This window comes from Lagenorhynchus albirostris, chromosome 4 (assembly GCF_949774975.1).
Source record: "Lagenorhynchus albirostris chromosome 4, mLagAlb1.1, whole genome shotgun sequence".
Lineage (NCBI taxonomy): Eukaryota > Metazoa > Chordata > Mammalia > Artiodactyla > Delphinidae > Lagenorhynchus > Lagenorhynchus albirostris.
In genome coordinates, this window is record NC_083098.1 from 89,060,657 (window position 1) to 89,082,129 (window position 21,473).

The window sequence follows — 21,473 nt, forward strand, 5'->3', positions numbered from 1 at the left end:
TCTACTTTATGATCTTAAGCAGTATCACTTTCCTGAAGCTTATATTCCTCTACAAATCCTTGCCCTGGAAGAGGATTGTTTATTTAGTAACAAAATATACTCTTTATAAGTTCTAAGTAGTATAAATCCCCAGTGTAGACCCTCCTGAGTGCTTTTGAAATATGCAGAAGTTTAAGAGGTTTATTTTTCTCCTTTGTCTTTATCGTGTGAACATCTGAGGTTAGCATAAAGGATATAGTTATGGCAGAAAGAAAGGGAAAATATGTACAAATATTATTTTAATACTATTTTGAAACTAATAATTAAACTGTCTACACAGTAAACTTATGGTTTTTCAAATAAATTCAAAGATTAAGGACAAATCAAACACTTCTTTATTCAATATATTCTGAATAATTTCTCCAAGTACTATTTACATTCAAACTATGCTGTACAAATTCCAACACCTAGGAAAATAGCTCCTATGCATGCACTCCTTATAAATTTTTCTTTGTAATGGGCAGCAACGTAATATTAAATACTAACACAAAATAACAGTTCAAATTGATAAAATTCTGAAGCAACAATTTTGATCAAAATAAATATTAAATACTTTAAATGTTAGGTTAAATATTTCAAATATATGAAATCAGGTAGAAAATATTTAGCATAAATGTAAGTATTCATCATAAATATTATAGGACCACAAGCCATTTCAAAATGAAATAGTACTTTATAACCTGATGAAAGAATACCCACTGGAGTTTAATTTAAGCTTATTAAAGTAATTTATGACTGCCTTTCTCCATAAATTACTCAAACAAAAATATACACCTGTAATAAAAAAATAGGATGTTTTTCAAAATAATTTTAAATTAACATGTAATTGCCAAAGTAAAAAAATTGGTAAATAACAATAGTAGACAAGCATGACAGTTGGTCGAAATGCAATAACACCACAGCTTCTGGTAGAATACCTACTGATTCCAATATCTAATGACTCAAATGTTAGTTGAAGCAAGAAAATAATATAATATTAGCCAGGAAAGTTATAACATGTCTATATTGAAATAGTTATAACTAAGGTATTTAGAGAAGCATCATTTGTTATGCGTCTCTCATAGCTGTCAAGGTAGGTCTTGTCTAGCATACAAACTTCTACCTTTTGCCTCATTATTTTCGGTCCAGATATATTAATCCCGGCATTGATCTCCATGCCATGCTGTATGGATCAGCTTTAAACAAGCATTCCAGAATAATAATTGTCTGTTTTGATGCACCTTGTGATATTTGATCCTGAGATAGACATGTGTGCAAGAATTTTATTAGTGATTGCTCTTGTTATTGACATTGGGAGGAAAACAGAAGAAACAAAATTAAGCATAGGGAGACACTGGGCAGCAATGCAGTTAAAACAAGACCGCTGCCAACTCTGGGAGAACCTTTGACACTAATGGGGGTGCCCTTCACAGCTGTCCCAAGTTTCAGGCAGAAGGCAGAGTCCTTGTACCTTTTTGTTGTTCAGGCACTGAACATGGGCTTATGGGGAAGGAGGCATGAACAAAGGAGAGGTGACTCTCTTCAGCAAAAAACAATTCCTGAGCTCTCAAATAATAACCTTCTGAACAAGAAAATAACAAATCTGTCAGTCTCTACGTAGGAGGAGGGTGTGCTCTGTGTCTTGAACGGCAAAGCAGGGTACGAGGGTCCTCTTGTAATGCTACTTAGATCCACTTTATTAGTTTGAGTCCCGCAAACAGCTACATCAGTACAGTGGGCCTCTTTTCCTGGGTAAAAATAGTTAACGAAAGATTAGTGGAACAAATTACAGCACCACTTCCTGCCCCAGGTCCAGAAGCAACACATTTTCTCCCTTCTCTACATGACTAAATTCCCCCCTCAGCCTTAAGCTATCAGCACTTCTGAGATCAAGACGATTCACCTGGGGGGGTGACCAAGACTCATCCTCTGGTTGAAGAGGTGTGGGCAGGAAAGGTAAACTCAACTGCAGAATAAATGGTGATTGCAGAGAAAATAAATTGCTGCTCCATTCTAATATGGAAGAGTTCCAATTTAATCAATGCACCACTAAGGACTGGTTAATATCCTTGAAGGAAGTACTATACTAATCATTCAGTGTTCATTTCTCATTCTAGAAGATTGGACATTTAAAAGCATCAGCAGTTTGACCAGACTTGGAGAGTGGAAGCCCGTGTATAGCCTAAAGCTCTGTCCCTTTGGCTACTCCATTCACATAGCCATCACGCCTGTCCTGGAATGGTCAGTGACAGAGACTGATTGATATCAACTGGCTGAGTCATTCTGTCTGTTTGGTAATTTAGTGTCTCTTCCAGGATTGATGAGCTCTGGTAGGCATTAAGAATACAATAAAATAGGGCTTCCCTGGTTGCGCAGTGGTTGAGAGTCCGCCTGTTGTTGCAGGGCACACGGGTTCGTGCCCCGGTACGGGAAGATCCCAACATGCCGCGGAGCAGCTGGGCCTGTGAGCCATGGCCACTGAGCCTGCGCGTCCGGACGGGAGAGGCCACAACAGTGAGAGGCCCGCGTACCGCAAAAAAAAAAAAAAAAAGAACACAGTAAAATAATCTTCATGCTATGTGACCACTACTGCTCAGTCCTTTCATAAGCTAATATGCCATATCTTCATCTCCAATCTTCCAATCTTTCTTCTTCCAGGTCTCTGACCAATAGGCAAATCATTTGCAACTGTCTGTGTGTCTGCCTACGTTCTAAACTTGGGCTACTTCATCTTCCACACAAAGCAAGTACAGATGTACTACCAAAATATCTGTCCTTTAAAGGATTTCCCTCATCACTGTCTTTCAGTGCTATCCCTGAGTGGAACTATAGTGGAGCCACCATCTATTTTCAGCTGCACCATATACTGAGATAACCCATCCATGAACTAAGCTCAGATTTTTTTCTCTTTTGTCAAAAGGCCATGAAGTGTTTTCAACAGGACTATAGGGGTGTGGTGAGGAAGAGACACTGTACAATCATTGTGAGTGACATGACAATCAGGACTATTTGCTCCTGAAGCATGTTTGTGTCCACTAACGTTGCTTGCGTTTGAACCTGAATGAAACAGGCTGAATAGTCCACTTCAGGGCAGGCCTTACAATGAGAACTGTGGTCACTGAATTGGAAAACCTAAATACAATAGGAGTAATTGCATTCCAGGGTGGGAGGGGCCTAAGGGCTGCACTCACATTATAGAAAAAATGGAGTCTCAGAGAGTTGAGAAAGTTGACCAAGATCACATAACTGGTCATCCATAATGAGCCTGCATGACCCTGAAGCCTGCATTCTACTATGAAAATATTTGCTGAATGAATAAATGTTGCTATTTGTTTTACTTGAACTCTCTTGAAAACCCTTTAACCAGAAATTCCAAGTTCATGTTTTTGAGAGGAAAAAGTAAACTAATAATAATGTATGCGATGTGCCGTGCCTCTCTCATATGCCATTTGAATACAAATTAAATATATATTTATGTGCTTGCAGTAGGAACCTGTCTTTACAGGAGCCCACTCTGGCCATATCCTCAGCACAAGTAGTGTATCACTTATACTGTCTGGTCCTCACCTAAGTGTTGCCTTTAGTTGTTCTCTATGTGTTTCATTTGTATAGAATCTACCTCCCTGGCTCAGTGTGTAGCAACAAGAGTACAACAATCTTCTCCATCCTTTATTAGAAACCACAATGCAACTAGTAAAAGGAGAGACACTCATTGGCATAAGGGATTCATTATTAAATGGATGCATGATTATATTCCACGTCACATTTAATTGAAAAGCAACCTTGAAATTCAGCAGTATCTCACTCAGGAAAGCAGAAACTCTAAAATAATAAAAATGCAGTGGTTTATGCCTTTATGCTCTTATGACAGACTAGCCTGACTTAAGCAGTCTTGATTTACTAAAATCTCTTGATGCTCAAGTCAGTAAAAAAGTAGTTTGTCTCTACTGCTATATTTCAGTAAAGTCTAACATTTTGCCTCAGCATATGAACAAGTTGGATCTTCACAAGAGATGTTAAGAGAATGATAAATGGTATTATCTTTGAATTTAGGACTTTAGGTTGAATGCGGCACAGCATGTTTCCTCATAGAAATTATGAAACCACATGGATGAAAAGCCTGCTTCAATGTCACCAGAAATAAAGAAGAGGAAGAAATAGACACTTTTTAGAGGTTGCATTTTTCCCTTTCTACAAATAATTTTTATTCTAAATCATAGACTCCCTGTTATCATGTAAGTAATTCATTTTCTTTTAAAATATTTTCGTGGACTTCTACTCTCAGCTATGATGAATCAGCATGTAGCAGAACAATACTCCTGCTGAGAACAACTACAAAACAGGAACAAACCCAAACATAAAACAAGGATATGTTCTCTTTAACAGAGTGACAAAGATTATAAATTATATGGAACTATGGAACTTAGGGGATAAAATGATAGACAGAAAAAACACACATAATAAAGATATTAACATGGAGATGCTGAGCAAGAATTATCTCCAAGAGGCAGAGAATCTTAACAGATCTTTCCATGGTGCTAGAAGAAAAAAGCTGAAATTTAGGATGACCAAGGAATCAACACTTGAGAAGTCAAGATACCAGAGAGAAGCAAAGTACATAGAAATGAAGCCAACAACCTGAGCTGGCTTTCTCTCAAAAACTTCACCAGTCCATAAACTGCCCAGGTCACAAGGTGCACAAGCTGATCAGTCATTAAAAGGCTCCTCACAATGGGAAGAGAAACACTGGAGTTGAAGGCTTACCATAACAGAAGAGTCCACTAAACACTCCAAGCTTTCCACTGGGACTCCTGACAGATGGTACCATGTATATGGCCATTTACTGGTAACTGTAAGAACTAGTTAAAGCTTAATTGTGCCTTACATTTTGAATTTAGATGAGTTTTGATAAAGTTACAGTACACTGTTATTCCCCTTCAACTATGCTCATCCTGCTGTTTTTCTGCCCTAAATGAGTTCTCTGTTATCCTTATGGGATAAAGTTTTTGAAATTGTTGGAATACCACTGTGCCGGCCAATACTTTTCTGAGTAAACTTGGAAACATCTCTCCTTTACCAGTTGGCATAGTTAAATTTGTCAGTGGACAGCGCTAGAAGGATACTGCAGGAGAAAGGAACTTGTCCTCCTGGTTCCAGTAAGCTTTTCTTTCTTGTTCCTGTGGTGCGTGACTGCCAGAATATGGCTGGACTCCTACTGGTTCTCATCGTCCAGTGAATTGCAGTAGCATTCCAGCAGACAGCTTTCCTGCAAGGAAAGTATTACACCAGTGGGCAGCTTCCCAGTAGGTCTTGCTGACACATCAGTGAGAATATTTTCCATGAGTCTCCCCAGCACCCCAGAGAGCTCTTCATTAAGTCTTGCCAGTGTCCCATTGAGCAGTTTCCCAATTTTCAACCCTGGACTATAGCACCTCAGAAAACTTCTCCATCAGACGTTGGACTAAGGACATATGCTTTCCAATGAAGTCTGCATCTCAGACTTGGGGTGGAGCAAAGCTCTCGCAAGTTTGTTCTTTTTTTGGGTTCTGCCTCAGTATTAGTGACTGATCCTTATAGCTTTTATAATTATTTTTTTCTTTAGCATGCTTTTTAACCCTTTTAAATTAATAGGTATTAGATAATAGTTCTTATTTGTTAAATTCTTGTGTTCAAATTCGTGATGTGATTTCTGTCCTCTGATAGGACCCCGACTAATGCATTCACCATATTATTTTCTATCCAGTTTAATATTCTCTTATCCAAATAAGTAAATATCAATTTGTACCCTAACTGGAGCTTGCCCCAGGGAATAACCCACTCATCTCAATAGTCCTGCTAAGACACAGCTACATAAAATGATACATACTTACTTGTAGCAAAAAAGTTAATTATTGATTAGAATTCAGTAGCACCCACATGAAGGATTGGTTTTACCATGTACTGAGACATATTATTTTTAAATCAACAAGAAAAAAACTTAGCCTAGGATCTGAAATTTCTTCGTAGGCGGAGATTCTGTTAATGTAATCATCCTAATTATAGGAGTTTTCTGTTCAGTGAAAATGTCATTGAATTTGTTCCAATTTGTGTTTTTGTCTTAAAAATATTCTGACAATTTTTAAGTAAGGATGATTGACAGGTTGAGGAAAATTATAAATTATAATAAAAGATTTTCCAATAATTTTATAGATGATGAAAAGTTCACTCAATCATAATAAAGTTTTACATTGTTTCTTAAAGGAATGTTTATGTGATTGAGTTCATTCTCACCTTATTACAGGAAAAACTTGGTAGTGCTTTACAACATGATTTTCATATCAATATTTCACTTAAATTTTGAGGAACAAGGGTAAAAGAAACAAGAGCCACATCATCTTCATCTACTTCTTGGTCTCCAAATTCATGCCTATAATTGAATTTCTAATTCAAAGTGTCCAAAACCTATGAAAATTATTACATATTTTCTGCTATATTAAGACTGAATTTTTCTTACCTTGATTACCAGTGAGAATGAAGCAATGTCTCCTATCTTTTTTTTTTTTTTTTTGGTGGCAAAAAGAGGCATTTAAGCAATAGTGATGTTATGAGTATCATCAAATATTACCATTCACACATGTGAACAGAATTTAAGCAGTAAAAATCAGGGACCTGTATTAGCATGAACTATTCTTAAGCACAGCCATTTCTGCACAACTAAAACTACAGAGAACTACAAATAAACTTTACATATTCTTGTGATGGTAGAATATTGAAAGAAATTTTGTAATACAGATTTTTGTAATAGGACCTCAAATGATTGAGCATTACTGAATGGCATTGTTAGAGATGATCCAGGGAGAGTGTGAAGAATTTGGTCACATTTCTTCTTGAACTTTAAAAAGAATTAAGTGATTTCTAAGACCCTTGGGGAAATGCATTTATTCTCACCATAAATACTACTCCAAACCTGTCTTCACTTTACTGAGAATATCCAGTTGTGGTTTAGGATTGTCAGATGACTAAAAGAGAGCACCACCTTCTTTGTAGTAGAACCCAGTTTCTTGTCTTTCTCCAATTGACTTTCACTGGGACTACCTCCTGAAAAATGGTAATGATGACAAACTAATGATGCTGCTTTAACTTTTTTTTTTTTTTTTTTTTTTGCGGTACACGGGCCTCTCACCGCTGCGGCCTCCCCCATTGCGGAGCACAGGCTCCGGACACCCAGGCCCAGCGGCCATGGCTCACGGGCCCAGCCGCTCCGCGGCACGTGGGATCCTCCCAGACCGGGGCACGAACCCGTGTCCCCCGCACCGGCAGGCGGACCCCCAACCACTGCGCCACCAGGGAAGCCCTGCTTTAACTTTTTTATACTTCTTTCTAGAATAAAACACATTTCCAATTACTAAGAGGTAAAAATATTTTTCCCCATTTAGAATCAGTAAACTGAGACTTAGGGAAAATAAGTCCTTTCCCAGTGCCATAACATCAGTTTGTGGAGGGTCCTAGACTCAAACCAACGACTTCAGATGTTGGCAAAATTAACGGCTTTCAGATCAGATGTTGCAACATTCCAAACATAGACATAATTTAAAATGATTATAACAATAATAACAATAATATTTATCATGACTTTACTATGTGCTAGGGAATGTAAAGAGTAGTTTATGCATGGCATAATTTAATCTCCATGAATAATCTATGTGACGAGTTGTCTAATATATTTAGAGAGAGGTGTAGATGAAATATTGACATTGGCTTTCTGTATCTACACTTGTCATCTATAACTACATTTATATGTTTATCTCCAGCTCTATATCTGTATCTAGAATCTGTCAAAGCTTACAAATTTGTCCCAGGTTAAACACCCAATAAGAAATAGAACAATTTGAAATGGTTAATCCATAATATATCATGGACTATCCCTGTGGCAAACCTTTTAAATATATTGGAGTACATGGACTACCCAGTTCCTAGTTCTGCTTTTTGATATATTGATACATACCTGTTCACAAGGGAGTTCAGATTTTGCCATAGGAGGCTGCAGTGGATCAGAATAAGTCAGTAATTTCTTTCTCTAGAGAAACACATTTTAATTTATACATTTATTAAACAGTATTTATTTAGCAAATATTTGTTAGGCACTCCGTACAGGAAAGTGGTGAATTTCACCTATGTGGGGGAACTTTTTTTTAAACAACTTTCAGTAAAATTTTACTGTTGGTTTGATTCTTTCTGAGGTTTATTCTAAGAGATTTTACGATGTATTATTGTTGTTAAAATTATGAATAAAATTAACTTTTAATTATATTTTCTAAATTTGAAAAGGACTGATTTTTATTACATTTTCTATTTTTGTGTGTAGGGAAGTGTTACTATGCTTTATGGAATTTAAGGAAAGAGTGGAACTTGTATTTGTTTTTGCCTATCACCAATGGAGGAAAAATTAGCAGAGCTTAATAATCTTTATTATAAATGATAGGCTAGAAAGTCTAGTGAGAAAAATAATGTTTATAAAATATTCAACTCATGAACATTTTTGTCAAACTAGTAACTTCTAAGAATTACAAATAAAGAATGTGCAGTTACAAACAATGGAGAGGTTGTCTCTCACCAGCCTGAATTAGCTAACAAATTATATTCAAGTAAAAGCGTCTTTCTCTTTTCTCCAATTTAGACTTATTTACAGACTTATCATGGTCTATCAGTTGTGTTATAACTGTTTGGATAGCCCTACAACTAAAAATAGAAAATTTGAGATAGTGTGATAGATGCTATTATAGAGATATTCTTACTTAATCAATCATTCTTTTAAGAAAAATGAGCATAGGAATTCCCTGGCAGTCCAGCAGTTAGGACTCTGTACTTTCACTGCTGAGGGGCCGGGTTCAACCCCCGGCCAGGGAACTAAGATTCCACAAGCCACGCAGGGCAGCCAATAAATAAATAAATAGAAGAAAGTAATATGAGTGTCCTGAGTCTGTTATTGATTATTTTAAGTAGAAAAAATAATAGGATGCATCTATATTTCAATGTGTGTGTTTTAGTGAAATTATTTTACAACTCATTCCCTGGGTTTACGTTAATCCAGATCTGGTAAATATTGTTTTTAATAGAGTTTTTAAGGATTCATTCTATTCTTCCTGAAGATTTTAGTCAACAACACAATGCTATTTTAATAGAGCACTTAAAAATTGAAATCATTTGTTTTACTAGTTGTTGAATTATATTCTTCTACAAGAATTCCTGTCATTTCTTTGAATTAAATATGTTCTATATCTCCAAGGTAATTCTTCTCCCAGATACTTAGTACCTAAGAGGGTATATCATTGCTTTTGCTATTACATTCATGGTATTCAGCCCAGTGGAAACAATGTAACTGGATATAGAATAGGTGGAGTCAAAAAGTGACAATTCACTGTCCATGTGGTTACTTTAGCAGCCCTAGAGACAGTTTATCCAGGTGCAAATTGTCACTCCACCACACCCTAGCTTTATGTCAGTGGACATTTATTTAGATAATTTCTCTGTGCCTATGTACATTGAAGGGTTGTTGTGACTTGTGAGGATTAAATAGGGTAAAACATGTAAAGTAGTAAGTGGCACATGTCCAACACATAGCACACATTTGAAATATAATTTACTATTACAGGGGGCGGAGTCAAGGTGGTGGTGTGGGAAAACGTGGAGTTTGCTTCTCCCCACAACTATGGCGCTTGGCAGACGCTGGTGGGGGACCTCAATGCCCAAGGAGACAAGAGGAATCCCCAAGTGAACCAGTAACATGTGGGGGACTGAGGGGGGAGAAGTGGAGGCCTGACAGGACTGGTGCCCCTGAAGCCTGGCTGAGAGGGGGCAGGGGTTCCCACACCTGGAGGGAACCTGGGGGGTCTTGGATCAGGGGAGAGAGCACCCTGCATTTCCCCTGCCCAATCAGCTGGGAAAGTCTGACCGGCTCCCTGGCCAGGTCCTACGCCCTCAGACGTCCCATCTGGGCCGTATTGGTCCTGGGGGCATAGGAGGGAGGCTGGGGCGAGACCAGTAGAGGCAGGTGGGAGGGGCCCTCCAGGACCAGAGGAGCAGGAGAGGAGCGGAGGTTATTGGCCCCGCCCACTCAGGCCCTGAGAGCCTGCTGAGCTCCAGATGGGGTCCCCCGCCCTCTGAGACCAGAGGCAGGAGGCATGCCAGGGCCCCTTCTGTTCCGATGAACCTTAGCCACACCCTCCACACTTCCAGGGCATTTTCTAGCCCTGTGGGTCCTAAGCATAGGCCCCACCTGCCACCCAAACCCCATCACTCATTAGGCCACGCCCGCCACAGCCAAGGTCTTTTCCACCTTTCTTTTCTCCTCTTCTTTACTATTGGGGTTCTGTTTTACTTTCTGTTTGTTTTTCATCTATATTTTATTTTTACATTCTTTCTAACATATGTGTTAGTTTCCTAGTCTAATTTTATATTTTACTTTGTTATTATTCTCTTTTTTTTTTTCTTTTGGCCACCCTGCATGGCATGTGGGATCTTTGTTCATGAGCCAGGGTTCAGGCCAAAGCTCCTGCAGTGGGAGCTCTGAGTCCAAACAGAAAACCTCAGACCCCAGAGAATATTCATCAGAGTGAGGTATCCCAGAGGTCGTCATCTCAGCGCCAAGACCCAGCTGTACCCAACAGCCTACAAACTCCAGTGTTGGAAGCCTCAGGCCAAACAACACAATAAGTAAGACAGGAACACTATCCCATGCATCAAAAAAAAAAAAAAAAATGAGATGGCAAAAATGGGTCACACATGAAGAAGCAACGTAAAATACTAAAAGACCAAATAAATGGAGAGGAAATAATAGGCAATCTACCTGAAAAAGAATTCAGAGTAATGATAGTAAAGATGATCCAGAATCTCAGAAATAGAATGGAAGCACTGATTGAGAAAATACAAGAAATGTTTAACAAAGATTGAGAAGAAATAAAGAACAGACAAACAGAGATGAACAACACAATAACTGAAATGAAAAATACACTAGAAGGAATCAATAACAGAATAACTGAGGCAGAAGAACAAATAAGTGAGCTGGAGACAAAATGGTGGAAATAACTGCTGAGGAACAGAATAAAGAAAAAAGACTGACATAATTAGAACAAAAAAGTTTTCAATTCACATGGAAACACAAAACATCCCGAATAGCCAAAGCAATCTTGAGAAAGAAAAATGGAGCTGGAGGAATCAGGCTCTCCAACTTCAAACTATACTACAAAGCTTCAGTAATCAAGATAGTATGGTACTGGCACAAAAACAGAAATATAGATCAATGGAACAGGATAGAAAGCCAGGAATACACCCATGCACCTATGGTCAATCTATGACAAAGGAAGCAAGACTATATAATGGAGGAAAGACAGTCACTTCAATAAGTGGTGCTGGGAAAACTGGACAGCTACATGTAAAAGAATGAAATTAGAACACTACATAACACCATTCACAAAAATAAACTCCAAGTGGATTAAAGACCCAAATGTAAGACCAGACACTATAAAACTCTTAGAAGAAAATATAGGAAAAACACTCTGATATAAACCACAGCAAGATCTTTTATGACCCACCTCCTAGAAACAAAACAAAACAAAAAAAATAAACAATGGAACCTAATTAAACTTAAAAGCTTTTGCACAGCAAAGGACAAAACAAGACAAAAAGACAATCCTCAGAATGGGAGAAAATATTTACAAATGAAACAACGGACAAAGGATTAATCTCCAAAATATACAAACAGCTCATGTTGCTCAATATCAAAAAAAAACAAACAACCCAATTAAAAAATGGTCAGAAGGCCTAAATAGACATTTCACCAAAAAAGACATACAGATGGTCAAGAGGCACCTGAAAAGATTCTCAACATCACTAATTATTAGAGAAATGCAAATCAAAACTACAATGAGGTGTCACCTCACACCAGTCAGAATGACCATTATCCAAAAATCTAGAAAAAATAAATGCTGGAGAGGGTGTGGAGAAAAGGGAACACTCTTGCACTGCTGGTGGGAATGTGAATTGGTACAGCCACTATGGAGAACAGTATGGAGGTTCCTTAAAAAACTACAAATAGAACTACTATATGACCCAGCAATCCCACTACTGGGCATATACCCTGAGAAAACCAAAATTCAAAAAGAGTCATGTACCAAAATGTTCATTGCAGCTCTATTTACAATAGCCCGGAGATGGAAACAACCTAAGTGCCCATCATCAGATGAATGGATAAAGAAGACATGGCACATATATACAATGGAATATTACTCAGCCATAAAAAGAAACCAAATTGCATTATGTGTAGTGAGGTGGATGGACCTAGAGTCTGTCATACAGAGTGAAGTAAGTCAGAAAAAGAAAAACAAATACTGTATGCTAACGCATATATATGCAATCTAAAAACAAAAAAATGGTACAGATGAAACTAGTGGCAGGGCAGGAATAAAGATGTAGACATAGAGTATGGACTTGAGGACATGGTGAGGGGAGGGAGGAAGCTGGGCGAAGTGAGAGTAGCAGCGACATATATACACTACCAAATGTAAAGTAGCTAGCGGGAAGCTGCTGCATAGCACAGGGAGATCAGCTCCATGCTTTGCGATGACCTAGAGGGGTGGGATAGGGAGGGTGGGAGGGAGGCTCATGAGGGAGGGGATATGGGGATACATGTGTATGCATATGGCTGATTCACTTTGTTGTACAACAGAAACTAACACAGTTTTGTGAAGCAATTATACTCCAATAAAGATCTATAAAAAAGGAAGAAATATAATTTACTATTACCATGATGAAATGTTGTGCATATTGTTTACTTCATTTATATCTAACAGTGTTTAGAATTATTACAGGAACGAGTGTATACTGGAATTACCTACTTCCAGAGAGTGTTTGAAAAGCTGCCATCATGTACTTTTTTTTGAAAATGGAAATAAGATGAAACCTATAAAAATTCCCCCATATGTTTTCATAGTCTCTTAATGTCAACAATCATTTTAAGCAAGTAATTCTCAAAAATAGATCCTTAGTAATGACTTGTTCCAACAAATCCCTGTGTTTTCATCATTCTACTGTACACTCTTTACACATTCTGCTTCAAAGTCAACCTTTATTATACCCAACCCTGTTTTCATTTGGAAATTGTTCCTCCTCCTCCTCCTTTTTTTCCTTCTCCTTCTCTTCCTCCTTCTCCTCATTTTTGTCCTCCACTTCCTGCCCCTTCTCGTTTTCCTCTCCCTCGATGCCCGAGCACCACCATCTATCCAGTTATTCAAAATGGAAATCTTATCATTTTATTTGAATTTACCTCCTAAGTTAGAAATCTTGGTATTTATCACTTGAGCCATATGTTTCCTTTAAAAGGTCAGCATCAGGGCTTCCCTGGTGGCGCAGTGGTTGAGAGTCCGCCTGCCGATGCCCCGGTCCGGGAAGATCCTACATGCTGCGGAGCGGCTGGGCCCATGAGCCATGGCTGCTGAGCCTGCGCGTCCGGAGTTCCGCAACGGGAGAGGCCACAACAGTGAGAGGCCCGTGTACCGCAAAACAAAAACAAAAAAAGTCAGTATCTTCAAAACTAGCTTAACCCTATCTCTCCAACACTCCAGACACGTGATTTTAAAGGAAAAACCCTGATATTTACAAAATTTATTTTTTGAATATTAAGTAAGGATTAAAAGAGTCCTGTCTTCATCAGAATTATCTTATGGACTCTTTATTAGGAAACAAAACAAGAAACAAAAACAGGTATACATACTAAACAATGGCTTAATTAAAAACTGGCAAGTCTCCTATCTTCTCCCCTCATCTGTAATCTCATTCTGACACATCTTTGTGCTTCTTTACTGGTTTTCCTTCCATCCTAAACATTTCCACTCTGTTTTTGGAAATCTCAGTCCACTAAATAAATGCCAGAAAATCATCAACAACCTAGACATTAGGAATACACCTTACTTTTTAAAAAGTTTATAATTCAGTAGTAATATGTATTCTACATGTATGCACACACACAAAAGATAAGTGAAAAATTAGAGTGAGAAATAGTATGATATAGAGATCAGAATTATAATGATAAATAAATATTTGCAATGCCAATGGAGATGAAAAGACAATACATGATTTACAATATTTTCATCATATGAAATTGTAAGGTTTTAGAAACGGGAGGCAGGAGTTAGAAAAATGAAGTCAGGGAAGACACACACATATATGATTTGTTCAAGGAGAGGGACTATGGTACCAATCACCATGCTTGTGAAAAAAGATGGAGGGGGATTTTTAGGGAAACTGTAATACTATGCAGTGTTGCAAATGTTGAGTTTTAGGTGCCTATGTAATCTGTCCAAATACCAAGAAGATATTGGAAAACACAGGCCTGGACTGCAGGAGAAAAATCTGGGCTAAGAAAATTAGTTGAGAGTTACAATATATAGATGACAAATATTGCCATTGGCGGGATGGTATCTGCAAAGATGAGGAATCTCCCTCATATACTAACTGATTATCTTTCCACCATTCTGCAATTAATTACTCATCACATCTTCCTCCTTTGAGCATCATGCCATTCACCTATGACCCTTTTACCTTGACCTAGTAATTAACTGAGAAAAGAAATGTCTATCCTAGAATACTCATCTTGTATAATCACTATAACATCTCTTAAATTTCATATTGTCTTTCAGTATCTCAATTTTTACTTTCTTTCTTTGTGGAGTACCTAAACCCCAAGAACCTGAAATCCATAAATTTGACCTCTCTGGACAAAATGCTCAAATCCATTGCTTTGTTGATTTGTTGGGGGGTTTGTTGTTGTTGTTGTTTGAAACACACCTTGCTGACCCAAACCTAAATGAATTCTGTATCCAGTTCTCTCTCCTACCTTCTGACTAAGAAACACTGGATACAGCCACAAAACTTGGCAGTTTGATAGCTCAAGAAACAGATTGTTTCCAAAATGAACTCTGGAGTGCACCCTCTGTTTTTCAATGTTTTTAACCCCACATTCCACTCTAAACTTAACTCGTTATTTCTCTTTTATTTCACTTTCCTTGAAAGGGTACATTCTACTGCTCTTTTTATGTTCTTACTTCATCTTACGCACTCATATCTACAAAGAATCTTGCTCCGTTCCCATACCTCTAAAGAAATTGCTTTTTATGTTTCAACCATGTCCTGCTCGGGCCAGAGACTCTCATGACGTTTGATGTATCCGTGAGGATAGAGCAAAGACATCTATTTCTTGAAATTACCTATGAGGACACCACTCACTCCTCCTTGGCTAGACGTATGCACAGCTCCCACCAACCAAGCCCTATCCACAGAAAAAGAAAAAAAAATCAAAGGCGGTTCTGAGACCGCTAAATGCAAGGAAAACTGTTTTAACCGTGAGCATGCAGATTGCAAAGAACATGGCAGTCTTTTTTGTCTTTATTTCCACAATAACAGATGTAATGGCCATGTAGTTTTGGATCTGTTTATGGAGATCCCACACACCATATGGATAAACTTACCTAAAAATGATAACCCAGAGGTATTCAGAGCTGAAACAATAGATTCCTTTTATTCCCTTTAAGCTAGTTGAGTTTTATTTTTATTTACATGTGCATAAATTAGTTTAGAATAATCCACATAACTACCTTAAATATTTGTTTTAGAAATTAAAATCAGATAAAGTATATTATCATTATATTTTAGCCACAAAAATTTAGATATGGTTTTTAACTGAAGCATGTTATAACTAAAAAAAAGTCTTAATTCAGTCTAAAAGGATAAACATTAATTACTATCATAAAAGAAAAATAATCAGATTAGCTTTAGAGGATATAATGTAGAAATGCTCAACTAAAGTGGAGAGTCAGTGGTGAAAAGAGTTGTAGTGGAGAGTGGTCAGATTTGAAATGAGCAAACACTTTCTGGATTCACTTTTTAAGTAAGATGTAAGTATGTGTACGAACATACACACAGTACTACATATAAGATAGATAATCAACAAGGACTTACTGTATAGCACAGGGAACTCTACTCAATATTCTCTGATAACCAGTGTGAGAAAGTAATCTAAAAAAGAATGAATATATGTTTATGTAAAACTGAATCACTTTGCTGTACACCTGAAACTAACACAACATTGTAAATCAACTATACTCCAATAAAATTTTTTAAAAAGACAGTAGAAAAGAATAAATAAATAAAATGTAAGTAAAAATACATTGTTTTATCCTTTCACAGTAATATTTAATAGAGTGAACAATAGATGTAAAATATACAAGTTATAAAACATACAATTTAGTTTTGCTTATTTTTGAATTTCATAAAAACATCACCATACAGGTAGTATCCTGAGACTTCCAACATTGTCATTTTTAAAATTTATCCATGTTGCTGTGTATAGTTGTAATTCATTCATTTACACTACTACAGACTATGGTGACCTTATCACAACTTATTATCCATTGTCATGCAGGTAGACAATTTGTGCCTATTTTAAAAAATATTTAAAAATAAAATTTCTATGAATGTTCTTGTACATTCCTGCACCCAAGTTCAAAAGTTTCTCCAGAGATTATACTAATAGGAATGGCTAGAAGATAGAGGATTTTATGTTCAATCCTACAAGACAAAACCAAAGGCTTTCCAACTTTGTTTTATCAACGTACACTGCCATCATCAGGTAGTTCCATATGACCCACATCCCAGCCCATATTTCTGCCAACTGTTTAGTAAAATGTAGTTTCTCATTTTGTCCTTAATTTGTCTTTTCCTGATTTTTATGAAACAGAGTATACTTCTCTGTATTAGTTGTCCATATGTACTTAGACTTATGGGAAATTTCTGCACATCTCATTACATTATTTTTGTTACTTTAAATTTTAATTTAAAAAAATGAATCTGTATACTAATCCATCCTCAGCTCTTTATAGTCCTATTGCCTTCAACCAAGAGACTTGTCTTTTTAGTTTTGTTACAGTGTTTTTTTTTTTAAATTGACACGTTTTTAATTTTTATATTGTGAAATGTATCAATTTTTTCTTTACAAGTAGTCGTTTTGAGAGTTTGCTTAAGAAACATTTTCCTCCTTCAGTGCTGAAATATTAATGCCCTTTTAGTTAAAAATTTAAAAAAATATATTTTCCTATTTAATCTATCTGAGATCCATTGTTTTGTAAGGTATAAGCATCACTTTTTTTTATCTTACTTATGAACATAATTTTCTGTTTCATTTATTTAATACTCTGTTTTCCTCCACAAGTTTCTGATTTCATCTTTGTCATATATATAGCATTTTCAAATATCTAGGGGTAAGTCCCTGGGTTCTCTACAGTTTTCTCGTGGTCATTTGTTTTCTATCCTTGTGCTTACATTGCATATTGGAAAAGTTGGCCCTCCTCATTCATTATTAGTTTCAGCTTGTCACATTTATCATACAACCCTATTGAAATTTTGTTTGAAATTATAATAAATCTATAGATCAATTTGAAAATAACAGATACCTGTATGATACTGATATTTCCTATGAATGAACATGGGATATTTCTCCATTAATTTAGTCCTTGTTCAAAGTTTTCAACAGTTTTACAGATTTCTGCACAGATGTCTTACATGTATGTTTTCAGATTTATTCTCAATAATTTTAATTTCACTGCCATTGTTACTAATGTAATTTAAAATTCCAATATTTAAATTGTGGGCTACTGTTTTAGAAACACAGATTATATTTGTACTGGAACTTTTTTCTCTTATAACCGTTTAAAAAATTTTTTTTTACATATACATGTATTCTTTTTCAAATTATTTTCCTATTTATGTTATTACAGAATATTGAGCAGAGTTCTGTGTGCTATACAGTAGGTCCTTGTTGGCTACCTATTTTTTATATAGTAGTGTGTACATGTCACTCCCAAACTCCCAATTTATCCCTCCCCCCGACCCTTCCCCCTGGTAACCATAAGATCATTCTCTAAGTCTGTGAGTCTGTTTCTGTTTTGTCAATAAGTTCATTTGTATCATTTTTTTAAAGATTCTGCATGTAAGCAATATCATATGATACTTGTCTTTGTCTGACTTACTTCATTTAGTATGATAATCTCCAGGTCCATCCATGTTGCTGCAAATGGCATTAGTTCATTCTTTTTAATGACTAATATTCCATTGTATATATGTACCACATCTTCTTTATCCATTCATCCATTGATGGACATTTAGGTTGCTTCCATGTCTTGGCTATGGTAAGCAGCACTACAATGAACATTGGGGTACATGTATCCTTTTGAACCATGTTTATCTCCAGATATATGCCCAAGAGTGGGATTGCTGGATCATATGGTAGTTCTATTTTTAGTTTTTTAAGGAACCTCCATACTGTTCTCCATAGTGGCTGATACTACAAAGCTACAGTCATGAAACGTATGGTACTGGCACAAAAACAGAAATATAGATCAATGGAACAGGATAGAAAGCCCAGAGATAAACCCATGCACCTATGGTCAATCTATGACAAAGGAAACAAGACTATACAATGGAGGAAAGACAGTCTCTTAAATAAATGGTGCTGGGAAAACTGGACAGCTACAAATAAAAGAATGAAATTAAAACATTCTCTAACACCATACACAAAAATAAACTCCAAATGGGTTAAAGACCTAAATGTAAGACCAGACACTATAAAACTCTCAGAGGAAAACATAGGTAGAACACTCTTTGACATAAATCGCAGCAATATCCTTTATGAGCCATCTCCTAGAGTAATGGAATTTTTTAATAGTTATAGAATCTTTCAGGTTCTTCATGTTTCTTGAGTCACTTTGACTTGTGGTCCCTAACTTCAGGTTGATGTGCTCAGATAGAATTCTTCACCTTGCTTCTGGCCCCAGGCTTTACCCCTAGGCTATTACTACTCTTGGCAGCTCACTTCAGGGGAGCTCTTCTGAACTAAACTTGGCTCCCACTGCAGTAGTTCAAGCTCATATTTTAAGAGAGGGCATGACCTTGGCAACCTCCTCTTCATTTGTAAAACAAGTGATGACCCAAGAAGCATTTCTTCTGCAAGTGGAATTTCCTCACAGACATAATTCTGGAAGCATAGCTATATTGTTTGTTGCATTAAAGTTAACGTTAAAGTTTGTTGCATTAAAGTTAACATTTTAATCTTAAGAGATCAGCACAGCATAATTCTTTCTTTTTTAAAAAAAGTCTTTGAATTAGACCCCTAAATTTGAGTCTAAGCTGCATCATGTATTCTTTGGATAAGTATCTGCAAATTGTGTTTTTACACCTCAATTTTCTTACTTCTAAAATAGGAACAATAATAGTACTCTTGACATAGGGTTGTATGGATTGAGTTAATATATATAAAGCAAATACAATAGTGTGTGAAATTTAGTAAAAAATATAGAAGTATTTGCTATTATTACTAAATTAGTTTCATTTAAAATATGTTTAAGTGATTTTTGTCCCGGAAAATATTTTTCATCAAGGGAACTGTAACCTAATATAACTACTGCAGGTGAATGAGCCACTACCATAAATATTTTATTTAATTTTCTGATTGACTCACAAATGGATTTTCCCCTTATAAAAGTATTATGATTGTGTTTATCATTTTCTTGTCAATGACAGTTTGAAAATGCTGATTTTGTAGCTAATAATTTGTCATTAAAATGTTTTCTTTGAAACGTATTAGCAGAAATCAAAAAGTTAAAGTAATAAATTTACAACTACATAAATGACAGTATGGCAAAAAATTTTCTTTTTAAGATTTTAGGCATTTTTTGATACTAGTCTGTCTGCTTTTGACATGCTTAAAATGCATCAAACCACTTTGTTTTTTCAGGGAATAAGCTTAAGATAAAATAAATTATACTGTATTTGCTTCATTTCTCTGTAATTATTTTACTATGTCATTAAACTTCCCAGAAAAGTATAAAATGTAAGTAAAATATCAAATAATGAATAGAACATTTCTGATTTAATAAAAATGATTTATGAAATATAAATTTTAAAAATATGATTTTGAAATTAAGTCCTACTTACATTGCAAGAGTAGTCTCAGTCCACATAAATACTTCTTGAAATTAAGTGGGTCAAACACAGTGAGTCAATAGTATATAGATAATTATATTTATGTTTCCTTGATATTTAATATGCATAGAGCACAACTTGTTTTGTTTATCCAGTCACTATTTGATGAACATTGCATTAAATCTAGTTCTTAACAATTATAAATAGTGCTTCTATGAGCATTCACATAAAAGTCTTTGTGTTGAAACAAGTTTTCTTTTCTCTTGGAAAATGTCCTAAGAGTGAAAATGCAGAGTTATATAATAAATAATTGTTTAACAGGAAAAGACTCTGCCAATCTACTTTCAAAATGGCTATACAGCTTTGCATTCCAAACAGCAATGTATGAGAATTCTAGCTGTCCCAAGAGAGGGAGGAGACAATATACAGGTTGGCAGAAAATACTTGCAAATCAAATATTTTAACAGGGCTTAGTGTCCAAAATATATAAAGAATTCTTAGATCTCAACAAAAGAAGACAAATAAGCCAATCAAAAAACTGTAGGTCAACTCTCTTCCCACCAAGATGTCTATCGTTGTGCCATTTAAAGCCCTACATGGGGCCGAGGGCCACGTCAGGACAGGTGAGACAAACACCAGCAAGGTGTATAAAGGTAAGCTCATTGAGGTGAAGCACAGCATGGACAGGTAGCTGTCCAACATCACCGTCCAAAGACAGCCTAGTGGCACAGCTGGAGCAGGTGTACATCCATGGCAGCAAAATATGCCTTCCGATTTTGCCTGACATGCTGAAAAATGCACCCATGTTAAAGAACATGAAAAATACAAACCAAGGCTCTGGGGCTGGCCAGGGAAAAACTGCTATTCTGAAGGCCCAAGTGGCTATGAGAAGAAGAGAGAGGAAGAGGATATGGAAATATCTTCCAGAAGCAAAGACAATTTTAACTCTGGAATGGAACTTTGCCCTTATTTTTGCTTGTAGGTTATCTGGGTTCCAGGGTGGAGGTGGGGCTACATGCTTATGTATATGTCCTAGGTGTTTGTTTGTTTGTTTTTGACATCTTTCTCTTTATGTCAGGGGAAATGTTTAACTAAATAAATATGGGTGGTTTTTTTTTTCTGAGGAAAAAAAAGATGAAGTTGGTCAAAAAGTGAAAATTCTAGTTATAAGATACATAAGGACTAGGTATGTAATGAATAATGTGACAACTATAGCTAACACTGACGTACGATGCATAGGAAAGCTGTTAAGAGAGTAATTTCTAAGACTTCTCATCACCAGGGGAAACATTTTTTCTTTTTTCTTTCTTTTCTTTTTGTTGTATCTATATGAGAAGATGGATGTTAGCTGAACCTATTGTGGTAATCCTTTCACAGTATATGTAAAGCAAACTATCATGCTATATGACTTAAACTTACACAGTAATATATGTCAATTGTTTCTCTAT

The 21,473-nt window shown here is 36.3% G+C and overlaps 1 pseudogene; it reads left to right on the forward strand.

Moving 5' to 3' along the window:
- Nucleotides 1-20,590: 20,590 nt before the first annotated feature.
- Nucleotides 20,591-20,970, forward strand: LOC132519104 (small nuclear ribonucleoprotein Sm D3-like; annotated as a pseudogene).
- The last annotated feature ends 503 nt before the right edge of the window (nucleotides 20,971-21,473 follow it).